Source organism: Rhipicephalus microplus, chromosome 5, assembly GCF_043290135.1.
Source record: "Rhipicephalus microplus isolate Deutch F79 chromosome 5, USDA_Rmic, whole genome shotgun sequence".
Lineage (NCBI taxonomy): Eukaryota > Metazoa > Arthropoda > Arachnida > Ixodida > Ixodidae > Rhipicephalus > Rhipicephalus microplus.
The window spans coordinates 114,918,224-114,933,729 of record NC_134704.1 but is presented as its reverse complement, the minus strand read 5'-3'; positions in this window follow the sequence as shown (position 1 = coordinate 114,933,729).

The following is a 15,506-nucleotide window of genomic DNA, read 5'->3' as shown; positions in this document are numbered from 1 at the left end:
CACCATGCACTGTGCTGGGTCTTGCGCTACAACGAAGGAAACCAACGCCTTCTTCGTTGGTCACTGATTCTGCAGGAATTAGACTTTGATGTCTTCTATAAATCAGGAATTCTGCACAGTGCACCAGATTGTTTTTCCAGGAATCCCTCATTGTTGATGATGATGAACGAATTCTTGCATTATCATATCCATCACTGTGATTCTGTGACAACATTGGTGGCTAGAAGCCTCCCGATGCATTTTGCGCTAAAGTCCTGCATATGCTGAGGGGTGCGCTGGACACGAAAAAGGAACAGAAACGCATGCAGAAGAAGTTTATCATACATAACGACGTATTGTACAAAAGAGACAAAGGCCCAGTCAGCAGCCAATTTCTCCTCTGCCTTCTTGCACAATGACAAGCTGAGGCACTCCGGGAAATGCATGAAGGAAGATACGGTGGCCACATGGGCTCCAGGCAAACATTCAACGCACTTATGGTTAAGTATTACTGGCCGAAGCTCTATGCAGATGTCAGATGGTACGTGCGTCACTGTGACCTTCATCAGAGGATGATGTAGACGTTGGTACCTTACGGTCTATTACGGTAATAGAAGTACACAGCCCATTCACACAGTTGGGTAAACATAATAGGGCTTTTCAAAACTTCTAGTGGTTACAAGTACATCCTTGTAGCCATTGATTACCTCACAAAGTTCGTGGAGGCAAAACCACTTCAGAACATAGAGGCCGCAACCATCCAGAATTTTGTCGAATGACGGATCATCTTAAAGTACGCATGCTCAGCCACAATAATCACGGATCACGGTACTCGAATGATGGCGCGCTCTACTGAAGCATACTTTAAACATTGGGGCATCAGACATGCAGCCACTACCACTTTTCCCCCCGCAGCAAACGGCTTGTGCGAAAGAGCCTATAAGACAATCAAACAGATGATTGTCATGAATACCGCCGGGGGAGAAAAATGGGCCGATGTCCTCCCTTATATTGTATTTTGATAAAACACCGGGTACCAAGACACGGTTGGCCAAACTCCCTTCTTCTTGATCTGTGGTAGGAATCCAGTGCTGCCATTAGATGTGTCAGCCGCCGAGAGCTTGAATAGCTCAAAGAAGAATCAAACTACTTCACGGTAGTGCGTGAAAGACTACAAAAAACCAGAGAGCTTGCAGCCACGCACAACCGACTGGCTCAAGAAAAACAGAAGCGGCACTTTGACAGGCACCACAAGGACCTTGTGTTTGAAAGAGGACAACTGGTGCTCCTCAAGGCTCCCACGTCTGGTGTGAAAACAACTACATCGTACACCAGACCTCACAAGATAGTGAACAAACTATCTCCCGGGAACTACGAGATCGAACTCGTGGACAACATGGGAAGTGACATTGTGCATGTTGAAAAGTTAAAACCATATTTAAAGTCTGTCTCTGAGGCCAGTTGTTACTCTTTGATGTTGCCTTTCCTCTGGCGCTATTTTTTTTTGTAATTTCTCTCTCTCTTCGCAACATTCTTTTTATTATCTTTTATTTCCCTCACCCCTTTCCCCAGCACAGGGTAGCCAGTCTGTTTATGATCTGGCTAATCTCCCTGTCCTTCCGCTTAAACTTTCCTCCTCCTAAGACCATATCTGAGGCCCATTGCTAACATGCAGCAACCCAATGCTTCGGACTAAGGTATACATAGGTGCCATGCAGTGTAAAAAGTTTTTGGTGCTTTTATATAGTTTTGTGTGCCTGAAAGTGCATAGACAATGTTTTGTTGACTTTTATAAATAGTTACAGATAGAACTGTTTAAGTTAGTTTAGTTACGTGTATCTTATTGTTTTGTGTATGAAGGCGGGACGACTAGCTTCTGAACCAGGGCATGTGACAGGCGATAGCAGACGACGCTCGATGCGTGTCTCGCACCTTTGCCCGAGGAAAACGAAGAAAATCGGCGCAGAGCTCGCGGGCGCTCGAGTAGCTTGGAATAAAAAAAGGGTCTGGCAGTCCCTTCCTGACGCTGAAAAAGTGTGCACGTCCTTCTTAGGCCGCTTCGGAACCCAGTATATCCGACGGCCACAACGGCACGTCACACTTGTATTATGATAAATAATAAAAATGAAAGCATATTCATGAAGTTAATGATGATGAGTGGGGCGAAGCGCCCGTCATTCCGGCCGTGCTTCTGGCCGTCCGCTCTTTCTTGCTTCCATCCATCCGTACGTTCGTGCATCCGTCCGTTCGTTCATCCATGCGTCCATCGTTTCGTGCATCCGTTTATGTGTCCATCCGTCCTCTCATGCGTCCATCCATGCGTCCATCCCAGGGTTTGTCCATGCGTCAGTCCATCCGTCCGTCCATGCGTCCATCCTCTCGTGCGTCCATCTCTGCGTATGTTCATGCGTCCTTTCGTCCGTGCCTACGTTCGTCCGTGAGTTCAAACGTCCGTCCGCGCGTCTATTAGACAGACGACGGACGGACGTGGCCAGCGGATGATTCAGGGTTTGTCAATAAAACGTATGATATGCGCAAGGTTGCGGCGGCTCGCGCTCGAATACGGAACCCCCATGTGCGAGCTCGTGAGGCAAAAGCGTGCCGTGAAGCGGCGCGGTGGCGCCGACAAGATCCCGGTGTACGAGAGCGGGAGAAGGAAGCGGCACGGCAGCGGCGTGCGGATCCAGCTTCGCCCTACTCTCCATCATTTACCCCGTGGATATGCTGTGATTTTTTTACAAGCAGACGCTGCCTGCATCGGCCTTGCGAGGTGAGCGAGGTGGAAGGGAGTGAAAGTTATGCGGGTGTCTTCCTGGGCCAGCACAGGACGCGAGCACGCACGTCTCGGCACTCGACGCGAGCATGCAGCACGAGACAGGAGCGTGCGCAATCAGGATGTACGGACGAACATCGTTACACAGGCTTGTTAAACAGCTGCTTCGCATCTAAAAACGAAGACTATATAATTTCTACGTAAATGTGGCCTTACGATTCACTATTGACATAATGCTTGGCCCACCTTCGTTTCTTTTCAAAAGCAGGGTAAGTAATATTGCTCAATTGTGCAATAAAGGAGAAGCAAAAAATAAATGTGTGAATTAATTGATGCAACAGTCAGAAAAATGCATTGGGCTGCGTTGTCAAATAGTGTGTCGGCTGACATTTTTGGAGCAAAGGTCCTTTAGTCCGCACCCTCTATCTCTGCCACCACAGCCGCAGCTCTCCACCATATACCCGCATGAACCACTCTTTTACTTGTCTTCCTTTTTCTTGGTCTCTGCCTTCTCGCTCAAACTGGTGAACGCGCGAAGCCATCGCTTCGCCCTGTCCACTACCTTCAACTCCTTGACATTTTTGTGGTTTCAATCCGCCCAGTGCTTTATTCTTTGCTTGGGCTAGCTCACGCTTCGCGGCACGCACAGCGCAATCACTGGTTCAGCCGTTTTTGCCACCGAGTGCACCCAAAGCGCTCTCGACTCGCTCCCCAAGCCTACCACCTTCATAAAAGCCAGCAGTGAGTTCAGTAGTGTAGTCGGTTGCAACCCTTTTCAAAGGTGCTTGACTCGTCGGTTGCATTAATAGTTACAAGGACTGTTTTTAAGTCTCGCTAAAGTTCACTTTAGCAAAGTGCCCTCAAATTTGTAAACCTCTTCTTTGAAAATTGTCTGTCTGCGTGCTTGATGGATAGTAGCTGTGCACTATGTCTACGAATTTATAAGCTCTCGCGTCTCTCCGAAGACCACCAACACAATGTGAAAACAATTTTCATGAGTGTACGCTTCGCTTTGATGAAGGTATTTTCTTCGGTGTCTCAGTGAAAAAAAAAATGCGATGAAATAGGGTCGTGAACAGTGCAAAGGTAAATTATTATGGTAAAGAAGGGCAAAGTTGGACAAACAATGTGCACTTTGAAACCTTTTCCAAAGTTTGATATCATGCCATAAAGTAACAAAAGAGGGAGTTTTCCTTGGGTAAAAAGCATACTCTAAATAATCGTGTTCGTTTGGCGGGTCTACGGAATGTTAAGAAAGGTAGAAAAAATTTTGTAATTGTATTACTATGGCCCGATCAGCTGGGCGATGTGAGCCGAGGAGCCGAGATGAGACGGTATGGGAAAGCTTAGGTTCTACAGCAGGAGAAGCACTTGGGGATCACTGCGCGAGTACACGCGCCATCTTCATAAGCCTGCGCTTCAGATGCTACGCCCTTAATCGAAAGAGAGCTTGCTGCTACGATGAACTTGCTCATTGCAGCTCATTTGTATTCTTGTGTTACAAGAGTGGAGCTTCTGCGAAAATTTGTTTTGTGAACGTTGGCTGTTCTCATTGTCAAAAGAAAGCACTCGACTGTCATTCGGCTGGTTGGCGAGCTTTCACAACATTCATTCAAGTGCCATGCTCTTAAGGTATAAGGCCAGTAAAGTTGTTTAAGAAAATTTCGGTTAACAAAACCACGAACAATTTGTGCCAGTTTATTTTGCATCACTAATATTTTGTAGAGTGATCAATTTTTCTGTCACGCCCCAAGCGCAAGCACACAGATAGATGTTGTTCCCGCTTCGTCGGCAGCTGAATGTGGCGCTGTCATCAGAAACTCCTCTCCTGCCCTCTATGTGAGCAGTGTATAGTACGCCATGCTGGCTTCTTATTCCAGAGCAAACGAACATGCCGACAAGAACTCTAGAGGCAACTAGTGTCGTTCTGCCGTTTACATAACTTCCCGATATCGGCGCAACAATTGCACCTGTTTTGAGACATGAGTTCATGCATGTATCGCCACATACTTTCGCATAATTGATATAGCTAGTTCCAGCAGACTGTAGTGCATTGCATTGACGCCTTGTTGGCAGCGTAAAACAGAAGCTAGTGGTAGTCTTCAAACAAATTTTCCAACATTATTTTCTTCCTCTGCTATCGTCAACAACCACTTCATAACGTAGACACAATTTGCGTGCCTCTGATGGATTTATTTTAGGCTTTGCTGAAAGCTGTGATCATTCCGAAATGTACAATAAGTCTTTATGCCGCTGCTTAGCAAAATGCAAGACTTCTTTCCACTTGAAACACAATGGTCATTCAAGCAATTTTGTAACAGTCGCAGTAGCTTAAATAGAGTGAATACAACAGGTTACATTTAAATGGCCAACGTTCACTATGCAGTGACTGTCTACTAGGCTATACCAAGTAGACTTAAGTGCGGACAAAACTACCATTTTGTTCCCACAGAATGAAATGCGAATGAAGTTTGTGAACTTTTTATAGCAATCTTGCTTTCTAACTTTGAGGGGTGTACAGGAAGAATGGAATTCGTAACGAGAACTTGATTGGCAGAACACTTAATGAGGATAGGAGGTAAAGAAAAGCTCTTCTAAGCCAAAAGGGCATGCAGACACTAATGCAGGATACTTTTGAACAAGCTGTGCTTCCTCAGAATGAACGGATACAATTGTTTATACAACGTCTCGTACGCAGATACTGTACCTATTTGAAATACTGCAATCATCTGTCTGATGATCTTAATCTGCCGATTTGATGGACCGAAGAAGAAATACCTCTATATGTACATAGAGATACGGCCTTCTCACGCTAAAATTGCCAATTTACTTTTACTACTATTACCATTATTGGTCGCTATAATAGGTTAACTTATTGTGTACGTTCTGGCTATATTGAAGCTTGTTGTCTTAACGTTTTGTAGCCATTTATTTTCATCTAAAGAAAAACGGAATGGTTACAAATTTTTCGGTCCCCTCTACACAAGCGCACGTGTCTTCTTCACACTCCAATCCTTGGTGCCACTGGAGAAATCTCAATCTAACGTTCGGCGTAGCAGCAAGGACGAATGACAAGTGTTGCCTCCGCTGAAGAAAAGCAAGCCACAATACTCAAACTGGCCGCCATTTTTATACCTTAACAAGCCATATCAGTTTGTAATGCTCATGAACAGTTGAAGTTCTTGTGTAATTTTCATAAAAGCTCATATCATCAATGACATGAGGCTGAACTGTTTTTCAAGAAAACTTTTCTTCTCGAGACGGGGAATATATTCAGGCAAAGCTACTACTATTTTTAACCAGTGAAATAATAAAAAATACACGAACGATTATTGTTCCTGCTGCCTTTTCGGTTGGTACGTTCCACCATACATATGTCTCTGACAAACGCATTACCTAGTTTACACAATATACATGTAGGTGCATTGAACCTAATGTAACGTATTCATTTGTTACCACATTTCCTGTAAGTTGAAAATAATGAAGAGGGAAATATTCAGCTCTTATTTCTTCAATAATGCTGCATTTCCAATATATTTTCTCTTTGAATTTCTCGGTGAGATCAAATATTTTGCTAGCAATGTACACGTAATATATGTCTGCAAAGTATATTGTAGCCCTACAGAACCAAATGCAGTCACTGGTTGTGGCCACTAAATAAGACATGGGGCGCATGAGAGGCGTGAGGCTAGGGGGATGGGTTGAGTGCGTCCTTCTGCCCTCCCTGACTAATACCTACGCACATGTTCATAGAAATGGTCTTAGGAGTAGCACCGTTGAAGCATGCATCGTGACGTTCAAATATATATTACGACCATCTTTTTGAGGGTGTAGCAAGCAAGAGATCTTTTTCAAAGCTATGCTTCAAATATATACCTTGGGAACACTAAGTTATTTAAAACTTTGCTATCTCTGTGATCATCAAGCTAATTATTATGGACACTAGCAAGGACGCAGGAAACGGGCCTTTGCTTTCAATAAATTCTGTTTCTAGCGTAGAAAGCTAAAGTGTTTTTATTCTCTTTTCTGTAGGATCGAAAAACGATATTAACTTAGTGAGGTCACATCTGTAGCTTCTTCGTTCTACCAGCTTTGTAGGACGACATTCCAATCGTGCGGATACGAATATCTGAAGTCAGGACCCTTTGTTCAGTTTTCACTTCAGTATTTCTTGAAGTTGAGGTCGATAATGTTCCCATGCATCGCGGCGCGTGGTACAAAGAACGTCATCAATTTCCACAAAAAATAGTTGACATGACCTACTATGTACTCTGAGTTCTTATCGGCTTCAGTAGGAAGCACATCTAGTGCTGCGTTGTATGAAACCAATGCGATTCGCTTACTTGATAAATTCGCTATGGAGTCATGTCGGCATTCAGTCGCTAACAATGCCCTCAAACTTCTGGGAGAGCTCCTAGCAGGCTCAGAAATGCGAATGCTCTGAACTGTCTACTATGGTTTAGTGACCGCACGCTGTACTGCGTGTGTGATGAATGACCCAGGAAAATTTGAACAATGAGTCCAAATGCTGGACTGCAAGGAGATGCTTTTCAAGGTTAAGGTCGGTTGAGCTGATCAGTCTACATAGCACATGGCATGCTCTCCTTATGGTGACAGCTGTTTTTAACCTACATGCATAGTTTGTAACACTGTTGACAGACATACAGTGTGTGTTAGAAGCCCATGAACGGAAAATGGTGACGTGGACGTATAGATTTATATTTGTAACTTTTTTGTTATTGGCTGCCACGCAATACGTACTTGAGTTGTCATATCTCTTTTTGTAGGACCAATATTTTTGAGGAGCATATGCAGGGCCTGCTTATCGCTAGGCTTCTGCTCACTGTTACGTGACCAGTTTAATCACAATGGCGCGGCTCTTTCTTTGAGCGGGATGACCTTGTCTGGGTCTATAGTAAGTGGCAGTCAGCACCAACAATTCCGATGAGCTTTTTTCAGCGCCTGATGCATGTCTCGTGGCTTTCACATATTATTGGCACACAACCAGGCTGATCGCGACTCAACAAATACAAAATCTGGTCTTTCTGTATTGCTCTACAATATGTGACTCTTTCAATGTGAATATTGCAACACAAGATATTTCAACTCAAAAATACGAAGTATAAAAAATCTACAAGAACGCTACGCATCCTCAATCAGCGTAGCATCGTTCTGAGCCATATAGAGCATGTTAAAACATTTTTCGGATGCTCCGACCTAATCAAACACCAAAATTTGCTGTAATGAACTTTTTAAATAACTATTGACTGTGGAATAAAATCTTCAATACGAAAGTTTTAATGACTATTCACAGATAATAAGCTTCAAATAATGGCGTAACATATGTGTGCTGATTAATTTTTTTTAGTGTTTGTTTAAAGTGCGTAAAATTGAAGAAAAAATATCAATATTCTGACAAGCTTTATATGGCTCTGAACATTAAAGAGCTAATTGGGAACGTGTAGCGCTCACGTATAATTTCTAATACTTGGTGTTTTAGCTGAAATACCCTGTATACTCATAGAACAAAAATATTCTCTGTCTAGAGTCCATATTTGCTGAAGACTTATGATCTCCGCATACCAACGCTGCATAGGTACACTGAAATTGGAAGGAATAAAACGGGCACTCGTCTTTTTTGTAGAAAAAACAAGCATTCACTTGGGCACTGCTGGCATCGTACGTGTAGTACAATGTGGCAGTGGGGGTGGCCCCTCACCCGACCACTTTCTTCGCTATCAATGAAATCTTCTCACGTCCAGCTAGCGGCACTTGTGGCATTTTTGGAGAATATGAAGGACTCCCTTTACCACTTCGCGTCTTGTAGCATGTCATCCTTACGAGCTTTAAGATCTGAAACGTGGCGGCGTCGACACCGTAACTATGCACATAATAAATGCAGTAACTAGAATGTATTGACGGACCCATTAACAGTTGTCGCACAATTAAGTGGCCTCATATGAACGATTCAGATTGGATCCACAGTTTTTTAAGGGCAAAGCCTCTTACGCCGTAGGGCGTGTGTCCCGTGTCATCGTAGTCATCATAGTAGCCAGTTGCATTGCATGTCAATAAAACCCATGTCACAGCATTTTCACGGAGTGAATAATGATGAGTGGAGCGAAGCCTCCATCTGTCTCTCCACCCTTCCATGTGCCCGTCTGTCCGTCCGTGCATCCGTGCATGCATCCGTCCGTGCGTTCATCCGTCCATCCATCCGACCGTCCATGGGTCCGTCTGTGCGTCCGTCAATGCTTCCGTTCAACCGTTCAGCCGTGCGTCCGTTCGTTCATGCATCCTGGCGTCCGCCCATCCATCTGTTCGTCTATGCATCTGTCTCTGCGTCCATCCGTGCGTCCATCTGTCCACTTTACTCCACTCATCGTTCACCTCGGAAATATGCTGTGATTTTTTTTCTAGAAAGGCGAGTGGCTTTTTTATTTCTTTCAATGAACCTTCCTCGCAAGACGAGTTTTCGTCGAACCGTGGACCAATATTTACTTAAAGTACTAACAAGGCACACACTTTGTAATACGCACACACTTGGTCAGCTTACATGCCATTTATGTAGAGATTGGACGCCACTCAATGTTAAAAGGACACTAAGAGAAACATTGACTTGATATAGATTCACAAACTGCACTTTGAGAACTTTTTTTCGATAAGTTTATTATTAATTTGGTTGATGTGTGGGGTTTAACGTCTCAAAACTACCATATGATTATGAGAGACGCCGTAGTGCAGGGCTCCAGAAATTTTGACCACCTGGGGTTCTTTAACATGTACACAAATCTGAGTAAGTTTATTGGCAGAAGAAAACCACGGCGAAAGTTTGATTTTAAAGTTTCACGCCGAAATCTCCACTCAGTAAAATTACAGGTTTCAAAATGTATCTTTTTGTATTTTGGCCACATTTGTTTAATTAAACTGTCTGAAATTTTGTCTGCTAGCTCTACGACATCAACACATGATAATGTACGTTACATTTATCTAGTGGAAGCCATGTAGAACCCAGCAGACGCCTTCAATGTTTTCTACGTCACCATTTCTGTGGGGATCTAAGGGTGGAACCTCCGCGCGCATTTTCTTTTCGTGCATTTTTGTCGCCCAGAGTGCGTCATATTGCGGAAAACTTGGTGTTTCCTGGATTGTAAAATTGTACTCAACTAATACACGAAAAGTCGTTTTGCTCTTCATGTCGCTTGAATGTTAATGCATCATAGACACATTGTATTAAGAAGCTGACATTATGCGCACAGAAAGAGAAACTAAAGTATTTTAATGCGCTCTTTGAGCTGAAACTGCCCGAGCGAGTCCTGTGTATTCTCTATATCTGCTCTTGTCATGAGCAGCATCCGTATTATGCAGGAAACGTGTTAATAATGCTGGGTGCCTGCGTAATTTCACATGCAATCGAGCGACAAGGCTGAAAATTGCACGGATGTCCGACGAGAGAACGTTAATTGTGTGACGAGAGAACTCTTGATTACCGTGATGGACCGAACGCCTCATACAACTTCCATTAGTACACCAACTCGAATGAGAGTTGAAACGTATAAGCTAGGGCAATGAAGAGCTTCTGTTGTTTCCGTGTAGAGCGCAACTTTCCTCCGCGCGTACGAAATTGTTTTCTTCGCCGCACAGACTTATGTGTGCACTCAGTCGCTTGATCACTTACATGTTTGCTTGTAATACGCCTAACAATATTTAATAACGCCAAAATGGCATCCCTCACGCTACTGAGGTCATGGGATAGCGATGCCAGCTAACGGGATGCTACCTAATCTGAAGCATCCGTTAGAAGTCACGCGATTACGTGACAAATGGTAAGGTAAATGTTTGCTTAAAATTTTGCTTTTCGTAAGGGCCGAATATATCAGCGTCTGATAAAAAAGCGGGATCCTCGATTCTTTCGGGTTATTTTTTTTACTCTGTGCATATAGTTACGGTGTCGATAGCGCCACGTTTGATATGATAAAGGTCGTAAAGATGACGCACTACACGACGCAAAGTAGCAAAAGGATTTCTTCATATTTGCCTAAATAGCGCCGAGTGCTGCTAGCTAGCAGTGAGAAAATTACAAATAGCAATGAAAGCGATCGAGTGAGAGGCCACCCCCCTGCCGTAAAAAAGGAACTAGCCATGTGCATCTTTGAGATTCGGTTCCCAGATGCTGGACATTGGTTTTGTGTACTATCAATGACATTTACCTCATGACTATGGCTCATTCATTTTTAACCATAAATGTGGTTTTGTATGATGTCTTTCGCTTTAGTAACTGTTACCTTCATATGTTGCGTAAAATATTTGTGTGCTTCTGATCACTTCCTTATACTGCCTTTCGCCTTTGTAGTTTTTCACTACAAAAACAAAAATTTACTTTAGGATTTTTCTTGATACAATCGTCTTCCTAAAATTGCAAATTGGGCGTATGTGTAGTACTCTGTTTTATTTGCAAATGTAAAGCTTTCACAACAATTTCACTAAATCTTCAGCTGTTCAAAAATAACAACAGCTACAATTGGTTATAGAGCACTTGAATATTTCAGTTGCGGCAATTTTTACCGACATTGTAATGCTGAAGAAATTCGCGTTTCCTGTAGTTCATTCACCCAGCTATGCTCTTTCTACATTTGTTCAAGTAACTTCCGCTTATCGTGAAAAATTGCCCCTCAGCGCAGCTTGCATCTTTCCCGCTGAGCTTCACTTTTGCTTGCGTATTGTGATTATTACTTGACACGTTTACATACATTGTCTTTACGCTTCTCTTCAGGCCTGAGCGAGCACGGAAGTAATTCAGGGCATCTGTACGAGCTAGCGCGTGTGCCGCGAATGTCACCACAACTTTCTGGCCGCGAAAAATGCACCCTAGTTTTTGCACCTTGACAAACTGCTTGAAACTTTCAGCGCTTCTTTGCGTCTTGTCTATAACGAAGGGATTCCACTTTGACGCTGATTCACTGAGAAACGTGGTGAGTGATTTCCCATATTATCCTAAAAGTGTATCGTATACACGATACAGATATATAAAGTGATTCAAACATGGTGCGAAATCAGTCATTTCGTGCGCATATGAGCGTTTTGTTTGCCTCTTGAGAGTAGAAAAAGAAGACATTTTTGCCCCGTTATTGGGAAATGTACGTGTAATTCATTATTATGCTTTGTGATCAATAAAGGAGAGGAACTGGACTTCATCACTTGACAAAATTTGTCTTCAGAGTCTGGTGTTGTCGAGCTGGTAATGTAAACGTGTTCATAGGCAATATGCGTTTGCTGTGTTTCCTGTTTTTGTTTTGTGACAGACATTACAGCATGTAGTCATCAGCATATTCTTACAATGCAAGAATATACTGAGGACTACATTAGGCAGCTATGAGAATTGTATCGCATTTCGATTTTTCCGTACCAGAAAGTGTGCGCATGATAGGTGGTGATTTTGGGTGCCCCCGCCACTACGGTGACATAGCAATGAAGGAAGAAAGCAACAAAAGGGAGAAGGCAGGGAGGTTAATCAGAAAATTATCTGGTTGGCTACTCTACGCTGAGAGATTAGGAAAGGGGACAAGCAAGAATGGCGCCAGCCACTACAGGGCAGTGATGCAATCCAATGCAACCTTTTTTGTATTGGCTTTATGATATGTGAGCCATGCTATACGATGACTCCTTCAGAGCATCTTCTCTCGGCAAGCAAAATCTAACGTAAATACGATTTACAATTAACTATATGTTAAGACTGTAATAAGCATTGAATTGAAGCATGTACAAGAGATTACGCACGATTCCTGAATTGCAATAGCACCTCCTTCAAAAATACAAGGCACATGAATATTTTCATGTTACGATATCTCGCGAATAAAACCCGAGCAAAAATTCAAGCTTCTTACTCAGAACATCTGGAAAAATTCGGAGCGCAACCAAGCTAACTCCAGTAACACATTTTGCTCTGGGAAACTTGAACTCAAACTGAATGAAATTTTTTAACCGATCTGACGCATACTCAAACTCTCTGAATTTTTTTTGAATCATATTTGCTCCGACGAATACTCACCAACATATACTGTAGAGCCCGACTCACTCAAACTCACTCAAGGCTTAACCTGACTATGAGTAATTCTGAGTTAGCCGACTGATGATTCCGCTTACGACCAATTATCTATTCCGATGAAGGTCCAAATAGTCTTTAACGCGAATATTTCACATATTTGGTACTAGAACACTGCTCTTCATGATGTATCTTCAAATACAATTTAATAGTGGTTTTTATAAAAGGCGTTTTCGGAAAAACGTTTTTAAAAGACATGTGGCTCGCACGAGATAGTTCTATCAAGAACGCCCTGTAGCGGAGATTCGGAAAACGGGAAGGGCCGTCTGGCACTATACTCCCCCCCCCCCCAAGCCTTCGATCAATAAATATTTAAGAGACACAAGAATGCTATTTCGTTGAGAAATGCATGTATATATTTGAGTGCAAATCTAAGCTAATAGAACACTTATAGCAATACTGATAGGTGAGTAGGTAGGCGTACATACACCAGCTACTTCTCTATATATTTATCTTTTCGAGTGTCGAGTGAGACGTTTGTCGTAAGGTGGCACCAACTTTTCCACAACATTTGAAGGCAGGGAAGCTAGCAGCAAGATAAAATTTGAGAAGCGATTGGGAGAAATGGGGGAGGAGTGTTGAGCTAGGAATGTATTCAGCTACTTTTCCATGAAGAATGTCGATACATAATGACGGAAGCGAACCAGAAAATTGACTGATAAATACATGGAAAACAGCAGGGGGCCAATCCAAAAAGAATCAACAGTTAAGAAGAAGGTGAAGGAAGCTGAGAACGATATATGGAAAATTGGCATGATTAAGAAGTCCGCACTAGAGATCTATCAAACATTTAAGCAGGATATTGCCAAGGAAAGGATCTATGATAATACTCGGGGTAATTCTATACTGTTTCAGGCCAGGACGGGAGTATTGCGAAACAAGACATATCAGGCCAAATACGAAAGGGTAGACACGATATGCAGTGCGTGTGGAGAGAAAGAAGAAACTGCCGAACACTTGATAATGTTCTGTAAAGGGCTTCACCCTATAGTTCAAGATGATGGCGCAGAGTTTTTCAAAGCACGGGGGTTTAGGGACAGGAAGGGCAAAATAGACTTAAAGAGGGTAGAATACCCTAGAAGGAGATTGTCTGATTGCTGGCTAAAGTCAAGGCACGAGTGAAAATAGACCCTTCACTGCAAAGTGCGAATCCTCCATCTCACTAATTAAGGAAAAAAAAATCTAGTTTTTGGTTCATTAATTATTACGGCTTGGTGGCGCAAGCCACCACCCGATCTAAAGGGTACAGCCAAATCCATCTATCCATCCATCCATCTTAGTAGAACAATTCTGCATGCGCTTTTCACTCAATTGTTTGTGCTATGCAGCTTTTCAGTTCCTGTCAATGTATCGTTCTTCCGGTTAGCGTTTTATTCACGCGAAGAACTGGTAATGAGAGGAAGGCATGCTTAGGCTGTACACTGAATTTCCGAATACCCACCACTGAATCGTCCACATACCCGTCGTTGTTGCAGCCACACTGTGTGGGCACGCATGGTGATGAAGCTGGACAATGCCTCATAGCAACATTCATCTTCGTACGCGTTCAAGAACCGCGCTATACAAGGCTGCAGTGATACTTACGCCATGATACATGCATTTCAACGAGAGTACACTAGTTATGTCTTAGGACAGCCACAGACTGCCTGCTTAAGATAATTTGCTTCAATTTCTGTAACATCTGGGAACTAAAATGACTCCACTTTTCACATTGCGCTGGATCACGCGTCGACCCCACTGTGTATTGTCCCGGCGTCGTGACGTTGACAAAGGCAGCAGACTTCAGGTCGGAAATGAAACTGTTTATTCAGGCCGAACTTGTGGCCACGCAAAAGGAAAGTCAGATTACAGCAGGACACTGGCACTGATAGCGACGATCAGAGCGTCGGCCGTCTATCGACTGACAAGCGGCGAAGCATGTCGCCATTTACACTCGCCATCTAATATTCTAGCGTTATCGCTAGCGGCTACGTAGGCGCAAGAAAAATCTGTAATGTGAATAATGTGGGCGCAACAAAAGAATTTACTAGAGCCTCGAAGCCTCTAGAACATCGTAAGCGCGGCTTGCGCTGAACTTAGTGTAACGGGGCGATAACAAAGCTTGAAAAAGGAACGTGTCAATATTTTGTTAATCACCTTCGCTACAGTTGCACTGCAAAATTATTAAGGTGGCATAGATTTTCTGCGTTTTATGATGGCTGGTGCGCATCTTGACTACCCACCAGCCTGTAGTTTGTGGTGTAAGAGTCACTCACATGCGATAGCATGAAGTGACCATGAAATTTTTGTGAAAAATGAATAAGCCGAGAGACTTTGGCTCGACGATTTTCTGGACCCCCTTAATCCACCTCTTCGGTTGGCACCGTTCCACTGTATATTTGCGCACACCTTCCTTATGAACGCTTGCGTCAACGACTGCCGTATCTTGCTGTCGCCATTGACTGTCATGCAGTACACACTCACCTGGACCTCACATACTGACCGGCGGCTTCAACGCACATCACCTAGCCTGCGGTGGCAGGAGGACTTCCGTGCGCGGTAGACGCCTTTTTGGCATCGCAGATCGAAACAACCTGGTGATTATTGATGATGGGCAGCCAACCTTTTTTAAAATGGACCAATGCAGCGCCTTGGACGTCTCCGTGATCTCTA